Raw genomic sequence first — 12,324 nt, forward strand, 5'->3', positions numbered from 1 at the left:
AAAAAGACCTGAAAAAATTAAGCTGGGAAAAAATAACAAAAAAATATATTACTCGAAATTCATGAAAAGAAAATGAAAAAGCCAAGACATCATATTCAAAGAAATGTTAAAAAGAAATGGGTAAGCCTTCAGAATTTGAAGATAAAGTAGAAAAGGAATCCACCATTCATCTTCTAAATAAACCCATGAAATGAAAACTCCCAACAATATTTTCTCAAAAATCTATTGGTTCTAGGTCAAATTAAAAATACTTTAAATAGCCCCAAAGAAATAATTTGAATAATGAGGAGTCACAGCTTGTATCACACACAATTAGCAGCTGCTACTATAAAGGAGCAGAGAGTATGAAATATGATATTCTAAAAGGAAAAGAATATAGGCTTATAGCCAAAATGAACTTAACCAGTAAACCTAAGTATAACTCTACAGGAATGTATAGAGTTGACTCAGCATATAAAGAAACCTTCAGATAACTTGGATAGATATTACCTAAATATAAAATATCTAATGTGAACACAGTAAAAATTGCAAATACAACTAATCACACAGAACAGGGCTTCTACTATTTTTCTGTATGGAAGAACTTTAATGTTAGAAGTTTATCTGATTAAGTAGATATGAAATTCAAATGCTCTTTGAGCTGCTTCCAGTGTTGATCACGTGTATCCCACAGCTAAAGAAAGCTTGCAAATCAGAATGTTTTCACTTTGCAAATAAACTTATTGGTTCTATAAGTCCTTCCCAAAACACATACTGTTTAGTTGACTAGATTGTGATCTGAATTCTTTTGTTAACATTGTCTATTTTAGATTATATTAAAATATAATTAGAGATTAAGTAACAGGTTATTTTTTGTTTCTTTTACTTTTATATTAGAAAGCATACCTTCTTCAGTGTTACTATGATGATCTAAAAATAATAAAAATTATGGTATTTATATTGTGGGCACCAGGAAATATTTCCTACAACTCCCTTTTGGAGCCCTCAAAACTTGGAGTGGCAAATTCTGATATTTCAAGAGCTACAGGAGGTGATTTCACCTTATTCTTTTTACAACTTGCTACCAAGAAATTTATCAAATTAATGTATAATAGTATCTGAGTGCCAACATTCCTCAACCCTGAAAATCGGGTGCCAAATTTCTATTTGAGAATCAAATATGTTGTCAAATGTATACTTTTATCTTATCCACAAAACTCTGCTCTCCAATTCACCCCTCACTACAAAATGTCTGACACCTCAAGTGGGTGAGAAAGGAAGAAGGAAAAGAGATTAACTGTCTTCCTATCTATCTTGGAACTCCAGTCACTATAAAGAAATATAAACGTGTAAAGATATTAAGGCTATGTAAGATGTGAAGGAAAACATTCTCTTTAACAAAATTACTACAACTATATCATCCTTGGTTCTTCTCAGTTATTTCTCTTCTATTGCAAAACACTGACCTCAAAGAACATTTTAGAAAAGAATCAGCCTCCGGAGTTAAAGAGTAGAAACCTCTGACGGATTAGCCAGACTACTATTCCCATCTTCCTTATCTTGACCCCAAAATAAAAGTTACATATAATCTATCTACTATCTTATGGAATGCCAAGTAATGCAATTCAAATTTTCACATGCCTAGTTTCCCAATAAGGGTAAAAAAACTTTCTTCATATAATAGAGAAAATTAAGATTATGATATTTTTCATTATAAAATTTCCAGACTGCTTTCCTTCCTTCCTTCAACATATATTTATACAACAATTTATTCACATAAATTTTAAATTCCTTGAGAGTAATAAATGTTTTTTGTTTTATTTTTGTCTTTGTTTTGTAAATGTTTTTGACTTTGTGGATTGATCTATTGATTCAGTGAATAATTATGTAGGTATGCATTAACAAAGAACTGAGGTACTGGGAGATTAGGACAGAAATTTGTTAAGAGGAAGATTTCTCCCACCTTTTCTAAAAGCAATCCCCTTAATATAATAATAATGATAATGATAATAGTAATAATAATAATACAAACAACAACAATCAGAATTTTCTAATTGTTTACTCTTTTTTTCTATGACTAAAATGTAGAAGAAAATAGAATAATAAAATTAAATATTTGATTAAATAAAAATATGTTTTGTCTTCCATTTAAAAAAAATATTTGTTTTGATGAAGTCATATAAAGCAATGTCACCTTTTACGTATACATTTATAATATATTTTAGGTAACTCTGATATCGCCAGTGGAGCTACCAGAAGACAAAAACTATTGAGCACAGGTTCCTTTTGCCATGTGAATCAGTGAAGCCACTCTGACCTTTTTTCCTCCTCTAGTTTTTACACTTAAACTTTTTCTGACTCATTACAGAAATTGCTATCATTTTAATCATTAGACACTGTTCATTAAAATTAAAAGTGTTTTCTAAGAAGAGACCTTGAATTCCCAAAGTGAAATTCTTAAGGCAGAAGGCCACAGAGGTCAAGGTCTGTTAATCAAAGTAAAGATCATTTTAACTGCTGTAGTAACCTTAATAACATAGCTGACTCAATCATCTAAGTTAAAGGAGCTCTTCTTATAAAAAAAAATTCTCCAAATGGCTAAAGTGACCAGACAACCATCATTAGAGAAATACAGCTGGATACCTTTTTCTACTGGTTACGTGCCCTCAAAAATTTCCCTCAATTACAAAAATTGGCCTCTACTGTACTGAAATATATTTTTTTTCATATCTATTCCTTTTATTTTCGTCTCTTCTTTTATTTTTCATTCTTTCTTCTTACTGAGTCAGAGATGAATTTACTTTCTAAATAATAGAAAACTATTTGAAATATTCTTTCCATATAAATTTTCTCTTGAACTCATTAATTCACCCTTCTCTGACCATATCAATGTTCTCTAAGTTTCTACAAACTTTCCCTCAATCTTCATACCAGTAATTTTTTGAGATAGTTTTCTACCCCAATTATTCAGAGATGCATAGCTCATGAGCTTCACCCTCTATGAGTTATATGTCACTTTGGCAATGGCAATACAATGTTAGCAAGAAATAGTTAACATTAGTTAAATAGTTCACAATAAGTATGCAAGATAGCAGCAAAATTTTCTACATTGTGGAACTATTTCAAATGGTATTAACAATAATTCCTGCCACCAGGAATGTTAGAATCCATTTTCCATACAAGATAGAGCAATATAAAACAAATAGGAACAATGTGAAACTCCATGCAAAGTTGATATTTCATTCTTAAATTGTGTGGTACACTTTAGAGCAGTGTGTCACAGTGAATAGTGAGCTGACCTCAGAATTAGGAAGACCTGGAAACAAGTCCTAATTCTGAGACTCTGTCCATGGTATCCAAATTAAACCATTTAACCTAGCAGTGATTCACATGACTTTATAAGTTCTAGAAAATATATGTGTCAATCTTTACTAGTTCAAGTCTGAGCCCAAGTCATTGTTTATTTGTAGTGTATCTAATCAGATTTTGTTTTGGTCAATTCAACTAAACATTGAAGTATAGCCAAGAGGCATTCTTTATCCATTTGATTTTTCAAATATGATTTGCTAGACCAAATTCTTCTGAATGACTCTTTTTTTTGGAGGCAATGAGGGTTAAGTGACTTGCCCAGGATCACACAGCTAATAAGTATCAAGTGTATGAGCCTGGATTCGAACTCAAGTGCTCCTGAATTCAGGGCTGGTGCTTTATCCACTGTGCCACCTAGCTGCCCCCTAAAATAATTATTTTTAAACATATACAAGAAGATACATAGGATTACAAAGAAAACCAATTACATTGAAATAGTTAGCAATATGTATATAAATATAGAGATATATGTGTGCATTATATATATATATTTACAAACATACACAGGCATATACACACATACACATTTGATTTGATTTGATTTGTACTCAGGTCCTCCAGAATCCAGGGCCAATGCTTTATCAACTGCACCACCTAGCTTCCCTGAATGACTAGATTTCTTTTCTTTTCTTTTTTAATAGAATTTTATTTTCAAATTATATGTAAAAACAAATTTTAACATCAATTTTTTTTTAAACTTTGTGTTCCAACTTCTCTTCCTTCCTCCATTCCCACCCAGAAGAACTAAAGCAATTCAAAAATAAGTTACACATGAGCAGTCATGGAAAACATTCCTATATTAGCTGTTTTGTGAGAGAAAACAGTAAAAAACAAAAAAAACAAAACTTCAAATTAAGGAATTATCAAAGAGGAAAAAAATTTTTAAGACTATGTTTCTATCTGTTTTCAGATAATATCAGTTCTTTCTCTGTAGATGTGTTGCAATTTTCATAAGTCCTTCAGGCTTATATTGGATCATTGCCTTGCTGAAAATAACCACATGCTTCCCAGCACATCATCTTACAAAGGATAGAGCTGGAAAGGTCCTTGGAGGTCAAATCCCTTCATTTACAGATAAAGAAATGGAAGCTGAAAAAGTTTAAGTGAGTTGTTCAGTGTCATAAAACTAGTAAGTATCTGAGGCAGTACTTGAACTCAGGTCTTCTTGACTCAACCTTCAGCACTCTCTCCACTGTGTCACCTTACAATCTTTCATCTTGCAGGTTATAATGCATTCTGTGCCCACAATAAATCAAAATAATTTCATCCACAATCAGGAGTATCTGGAAGATCTCATTGCTCATGGGAATTACCTATTTTATTTATAATCCATGAAATTGGAAAGTATCTTTGTGGTGAATATGACTCCCACTCCATGGGTGTATTTTGTTGTTGTTGTTTGTTTATTTTTTATTGTTTGTTTCCTTGCTTGAGTTTATCCAACAAAGAATTATCAAACAAGATCTATTAATCTACCTATTAAGGAAACATGTATGCTTTTATAATTTATTGAGGAAATACCTTCCTAAAAGAGACTCTTTAAGTTAGATTTTTGCTTTATAAATGGCTTTTTTAAATTAAATTTTATTTTTTTTTGGTGAGGCAATTGGGGTTAAGTAAATTGCCCAGGGTCACACAACTAGTAAGTGTTGAGTGTCTGAGGTCAGCTTTGAACTCAGGTCCTCCTGACTCCAGGGCTGGTGCTCTATCCACTGCACTACCTAGCTGCCCCATCAATTGCTTTTTTAAAGCAAGAGTAATAAACAGAATGAAATCTTCTTTTGTCTTAATTTTTTCCAGTCTATGTGCGATATTAAAGACATAGTTTACTCTTGTTTATCATTTGCAAAAATTTCCTGTTCCTGTCTAATACACATATAAATAATGACCTTTGTCATATGGGTAAGTCATTATTGATATTCTCTTGGTCACATTATTTTGCAATAGAGTCCCAGATTTTTACAAATCCACTTAGTAACCTTAATATTCTTTTTATACTCCCAATCTTTGAAGTAATAATATTCTTCTCATGATGTTATATGATTCTGTCAAGGACTATAGTAATTTAGCAATTGAGAAATATTTAGTATTTTTGAGCAGGCTGCAACAATTTTAAACAATGGAGTATGAAGTTGTATAAGGTTATCATCAATGATGTGTTGTCATAAATGTCAGATGCTAAAATACTAAAATGGACAGTGTTTTGTACTACATTAGTTTTCTTAGTTTATCAACAAAAGTTTTGGGGAATTCTCAATATGTTGAGCATAACAGTGAACTTAAGGGAGAGCATAGACAATAACTTAATTTATTAGGTAGTGATGATGGAATGTGATCTGTACCATTAGGAAGAACACCTATATTAATGAGAGCACAATTTCCTTGGACCACCGGAATGCTAGAGTATTTCTGTGATTCAAAGCCTTATATTTCTTTGTCAGTCTATCTTCAAAATGTAAAGGTGGCTGCAAAGGTAATATATTAAATCATTTACACTAGAATTTTGTTATGATAGTTTATAAAACTTGAAAAAAAACCCTGCTAACTATTGATAATGAGATGAACAGGAAAGAAACCAGAACAAGATAAATACAGTTTGTTGTAGGTACTCCCCCCAAAGCACCACTTAATTTCTTATGTCAACTGCTATATATCCAATGCAATAGGGAAAATAGTGATGTGGAAGCCATAATTGTAAACATAGTAACTGAGATATCCAAAGAGACAGAGAGAGAATTTTATAGACAAAGAAATCAAAGCTACCTATAGTCATATGATAAAAAATCTCTAGTTCAATATTGATAAGAGAAATGCAAATTAAAACAATGGTGAGCTACAACAACATATCTATCAGAGTGGCAAATATAACAAAAAAGGAAAATATTGGATGTTGGAGGGGATGTGGGGAAATTGGAATTCCAAATAACTTTTGGTGGAGTTGTGAGGATTCAACTATCCTGGAGAGCAAGCAATTTGGAACTTTGTCCAAAGGTCTATCAAATTGTGCGTATTTTTTTTAAATGTTTTATTGTATTTCTATTCATTTTGTGAAATATTTTACAATTACATTTTTTTTTTTTTGGTGGGGCAATGAGGGTTAAGTGACTTGCCCGGAGTCACACAGCTAGTAAGTGTCAATTGTCTGAGGCTGGATTTGTTCTCAGGTCTTCCTGAATCCAGGGCCAGTGCTTTATCCACTGCCCCAACTAGCTGCCCCCCTGTGTGTACCCTTTGAACCAGCAATACCACTGCTTTTTTATATTCCCAAAATATCCCAAAAGAGGGGAAAAGGTCTATTTGTTAATAGATAGATAGATAGATAGATAGATAGATAGATAGATAGATAGATAGATAGATAGATAGATCATATATATGTGTGTGTATGAATATATATGTATGTATGTATATATGAAGGGAAGGAAGGATAGAATTTAAAACTCAAAACTTTAAGGAAAAGTTTATTATTTTTGTTAAAGAGATAGGCAGAGAGAATTGTCTGTTTTTAGGAAGTTCCTTAGATATGTCTGTAATTTTCTTATTAACCATTTTTTTTCTTCAAATCCACCTTTTGTCTTCCAGTCCTATTTCTATATACCCAAGGAAACCATGAGTTTTGAATATATGTAGTGCAAAAATAGAATTCTGAAAGCAAAATTTAATTATTGCAATGAATGTGCATTCTAGATTGTCATTCAGTCACATACTTTAGTGACAGACAGAGGGAAAGTTAGTATAAGTCTTGTTCATTCACAGTATTGTAGATGTGAGGAAAAATAAACAAAAATATTTCCCCACTTCTGGTTTAGGAGTCCATTATTCCAGTGAATAATTTTTGTTATGTTCTGCTTTGCTTTTAGGATTTGTCTTCTTTAAAGGGAAGTAGATGTAAGGAAAAGTAAAAGATATTATAATGTAGTGGATAGAATATCTTTAAAGTTAGGAATTCCAGATTTCAAATTCTGTCCCTGATGTATTGGCCATATCACCTTAGAAAATCACTCCATTTCCTAGTGTCCCAGATAACTCTCTAAAACTTATTATAGATGAATTACTAATCTCTATTGCTGGAGGGCATGGGGAGCTCTCCATAATGATGAAGTCACAGGGGGAAAAAAAGACAAATGAACACTATTTTCACAACAATTGTATTATCACCTATCAAGGGCTTCTAGTTGGTCTGGTTAGCTTCACCTTTCTTATTACTTAGACTCTGGGGAAGAGAATCCTATTGCAATTCCTGTTTGTCTATGGCAACAGCAGACAATGGAAAATTTTGTACAGCTTCCCTTGCCTAAGAAAACAAATGAAACATTGTGAGGTAGAGAGGACATCAGGCTGACCATGTCACAGTTAAGTTGTAATTTCTGTGGATGCTTCCATTTGCTCTTTCCAGGAGATGTCACTGCAGACACGGGTAAATCTGTTTCGCCTACTTACGTGGAAATATAATGAGGGAAGAGGGAAGAGGTAGTGTTAGAAGGAAGCACAGGGCAGGGATGAGGGTGGGGGAGACAGAAAGACTCTCTCATTCCAAGCATATCTTTGTCTATTTTATCTGGATTCTTCCTCTGAGTAAAATACAGGGCTGGAGAGAGCTTGTCATACTTTCTCCTCCAGCCACTTTTTATTTGTACCTGCCCATTAAAAAAGGCCAGGGCATCACACTCTCTCAAAGTATTGCTTCTAAAGATAGGCCCAAAGGAAAGTAGTTTATTGATGGGAAAGGAAAAGAACACAGTCCTTTTGTCAAAAATGAAGGCATGTATATTTTTATAGCCCTCAGGGAAGGTGCTTGCAGTATGCTATATGTGTTTTGTAAATCCTTGGCCCATTGAATTAAAATGAACCCCTATTCAATTATGAGGTGAAGATGAAATTTGTGTGGGTTTCTAGCTCTTTACCTGATCACTCAAAATATATCTGAACCATAGGTCAGTTAAAGAGCCAGAAGCCCATACATAGTCAAATCTTTCATTAGACTATATGCTCCTTGAGGATGGAGGCACTTGTATTGGTTTGTGCATCCCCAATATCTAATGTAGCAGGCAGATTGTATATAGTTGAGAGAGGCCTAATGAAGTTTTGGGAACAGAGTTGACATGAAAAGAATGATACTCAGTTATTCCAATTATCTAAGGTCATTATAATACATTAGAAATTTCAGTAACTTCATAAGAATCATTTTAATATCCTGAAAACATGTTTTTATGTGATATAATTTGGTAAATCAGTGAGACAGTTCCAAACAATAAGTTCAGTATATTGTTTACTCTAATTCATGAGGAAGATATATTCCATCAAATTAGAATGACTGGGGGCAGTTAGGTGGCACAGTGATTAGAGCACCAGCACTGTAGTCAAGAGGAGTTTAGATCCAGCCTCAGATACTTGACACTAGCTGTGTGACTGTGGGCAAACCACTTAACCCTCATTGCCCCACAAAAACAAAAATAGAATGACTGAATTTTAACCAAAAGTATCCAAATAACTTCTTGCACTGAATTTCTATGCTATGAATTTCTAGTAGATTATCAATAATAGAATCTATATGGTATATTCATGTTAAGAAATATGAATGCATGAAAGTCAGTATGGTTGAGTGGATAATAAATTAGTTTTGAAGTTTTCTGTTTTCAATTATGATTTCTGAGATTACTGGCTGTTTTGGCCAAGGAGAGGCACTTAACATCTCAGTAACCCTCTGTAGTGGAAATATATATTGTCATGTAATCTTTTTGTGCCTCTTAGATGACATTTCATGGCCTGGGGTCCATATTATAGCTCTGACTTGTGACAGTTTTAATGTGCTGTGGGAAGGTCATCTCTTGGTCCTACCTGTCTGTGTATTCTGAAAAGCAATGTGTGACCATACTTCTTGGCATAAGGTCATCATCACTTGAGAAACACAATGTCAGAATATTGGGCAGGTTTTTGCTTATGCTGCAATGGAAAATGGATCCCAAAAACAGTGTAGATAAACAAGGAAGGTCCTTAAAGATTTGAGACATTGATAGAACTACTTCTTCCTTCCCACAGGTATTATCTAATCCTTGAGTAAGAAGAGCACCTCCTCCCACCTGAAATCACTTCAGCTCAATAAACATTAAGTCCAGACCTAAAGCACTATTTTAATGCTGGGGGTTCAATTGAGCAATGAAATAACATGTCCAGACAAAAAAAAATGGGAATAAAACAATGCACCCCCCATACACATACATATATACATATATATTGTAACAATTGGAATGACGCCACCTGCTGGAGAGCTACTGTAGGAAAGCTCCATGATGAGGAGAAGGCATCTGAGGGCAAGCCAGGTGGTCAAGGTTCTTGGCTTCAGGAAGTGATGTTTGCTCGTGGGTACTGTCTATCAAGGCTACCAGCCAATAAACTTGAGGAGCCTCCCATTCACTGGGAGGAGGACACAAAGTAAGAAGGGGACACTGGCAGAGGGCTTTTTCTTCTTTTGATTTCTGACCTTGCCATGGCAGGTCGGATGATGGGGTCTCTTAGAAATAGTTAGATTTTTACCTTTCTCTCTGGTCCTAATGCTCTTTAATAAATACTTAAACACTTAAATACTCTTGCTAAAGTTTATAATTTATTGGCGACCACTCATTAGATTTTAGATAGTATAGCTAGAATTTTAGCCCCTTACAGATGGCTGACCACAAAGAGGAAAGCTAAACCTCCATCTTCTGATCTTCTGGTTGGGTAAGAAATTTCCCCTACCTTGCCCCTTTAAACTCTAAAGTTCCAGCTGTTTTCCCTTTAAATTTTCAAATATTTTTTTTCAACTCCCTAAGTACCCTGTTCCTGATTTTAGTCTGTTTAAGCAGACAAATGGGGGATAAGATCATATTAATGCTTCATTTTTGTGGATTTTCTATTTTTTAAAAAAATTTTCCTAGAAGAGCCAGCAAGGTGTTCAAATAAGGGAATATAGATATCCCCCCTCTCCCAAACATGCCTTTTCAGAGAAACCTCTGATTCCTGCATTTTTTTCAAATTCTAATGCTAAGAGTTTCTCTTCTTTTGCATGCCTGGAGGCAACACCCCAACCACATCTAGAAGCAGTGGGAGGAGGGGAGATCAGGCCTGTGTTTGAAACCAAGCATGATTCAAATTGCCTTTATTACATCTACATTTTGAAATTAACACTATAGGTTTATTTTCATAGAGATTTTCATGCTTTTAAGTTGTGTTTTATACTTAGCTTAAAAAAATACTTAAACACATAAATATTCTTGCTAAAGCTTATAATTTATTGATGACCACTCATTAGATTTTAGATAGTTTAGCTAGAATTTTAGCCCCTTACAATATATATACACATATATGCATATATTATATATACACATATATAAATATTGCATATGTGTATATATGTAAATACAGATAAATACAGATAAATATACATATCTTTCCTCAGAACCAACAATTTGATGGGCATTTTCATAAATATAAAGTACAGTCTGTCAATTATATGGCATAACATTGAAGTTAATCATTATCTTGACTTTCTTCCTTTGTAAATGAACTGACATGTTTAATATCCTTTTTTTTTTAAAGGACACTGAGAGTTGAACCCAGTACTTAGCAATAAGAAATTAGAAAATGTAATTCAGTGGGTAGAAACTTGGAATGTAGCCTGGAGAAGATTTAGCAAGAACTCTGAAAGAGAAAGAAAAGAGATTCCATATAACTCTAAAGGCCTGAATTAAGAGAACTGGGTAGAAGTTATTGGGATGAAAAACTTGGCACAACATGAGAGATACTTTCCTAACAATGGGAACAGTTTCAAAATAGAAGAACCTGATTTGTGAGGTCAAAAGCCTCTATGCATTGAAGGTGATCAAGCAGAGACTAAATGACAATTTTTCAGGGATTTTAAGAGAAGATTCAGGTATCAGTCAAAGGATTGGATTCTGTGAACTTTAAGTTCTAATCTGATTTTATGAGTCTATAATTGCATTTCAAATTATGTAATAACAAAAGATATGTGAATATTCCCTTTGACTGCTTCCTAGGACAATGCCCTATGACCTATGAATGATAGTACAAATGATCATTTATAGGTCTTTCTGCTTTTTTTTTCTATACACTCTCCCTTTTGGTGATCCCATTAGTTCCCAAGGATTTTGATTCTATTGAGGCAAATATGTAAAGAAGTAAAGAAATTTAAAATCTATATGTACATACATATACATGCATATACACACATGAAGGCTAGTACATATGAAGAAACCAACAAAAACATTGTCAAATCAGGAGCTTGTACTGTCAGCTATGCTCTCTCCTCTATTTCCTCTTATGACCACTTCAATACATTTACAAGATACCTGTTAACACTTGGGATACAATGGATGACCAGAAAATAGAGCTTCATTCAGTGTAATTCAAATAGATCTACATGTACAATGATTATGCAATTTCATTAGGATTAATTCTTCCTGGTAAGGAAATCCCTCAACTAATGCAGGCTATCCACATTATATTTTTAGAGAGTTTACTGGTTCACTAAGTTGTTAAGTGCCTTGTCTTGGGGAACAAAGCATCAGTCATAGCATGTTTTGTATATGGCCAGAAATACATTTTTAATTTTAAAAGTCTATATATGATGTTCATATTCTAAATAAAGGAATACATCTTTTTCTAGGATTTGACAACAATGTTAATCAAATTTTTAAAATGTTAAAACATATTTAGCATTTTTTTTTTCAGACTACATAGGGGAATATTAATTGACAAACTCTGGGGGGAGCTGCAGAGTGATTTTCAATGTGCATGGCATGATATTGGCTCAGAGCTTTGTCATTTTAGCTAGAATTCAAAAGCTTAGCAACATTTATTCCACTATAAATTTTAATTTATTTAGATTAGTTTCATTACTCTTTGTCCATGTAAAATATGCCAAAACATTACAAAGAAACAAAATCCAGTAAACTCAAAGCAGTAAAATCCTCTGGAGAGTCA

This window comes from Dromiciops gliroides, chromosome 3 (assembly GCF_019393635.1).
Source record: "Dromiciops gliroides isolate mDroGli1 chromosome 3, mDroGli1.pri, whole genome shotgun sequence".
NCBI classification, from domain to species: Eukaryota; Metazoa; Chordata; class Mammalia; order Microbiotheria; family Microbiotheriidae; genus Dromiciops; species Dromiciops gliroides.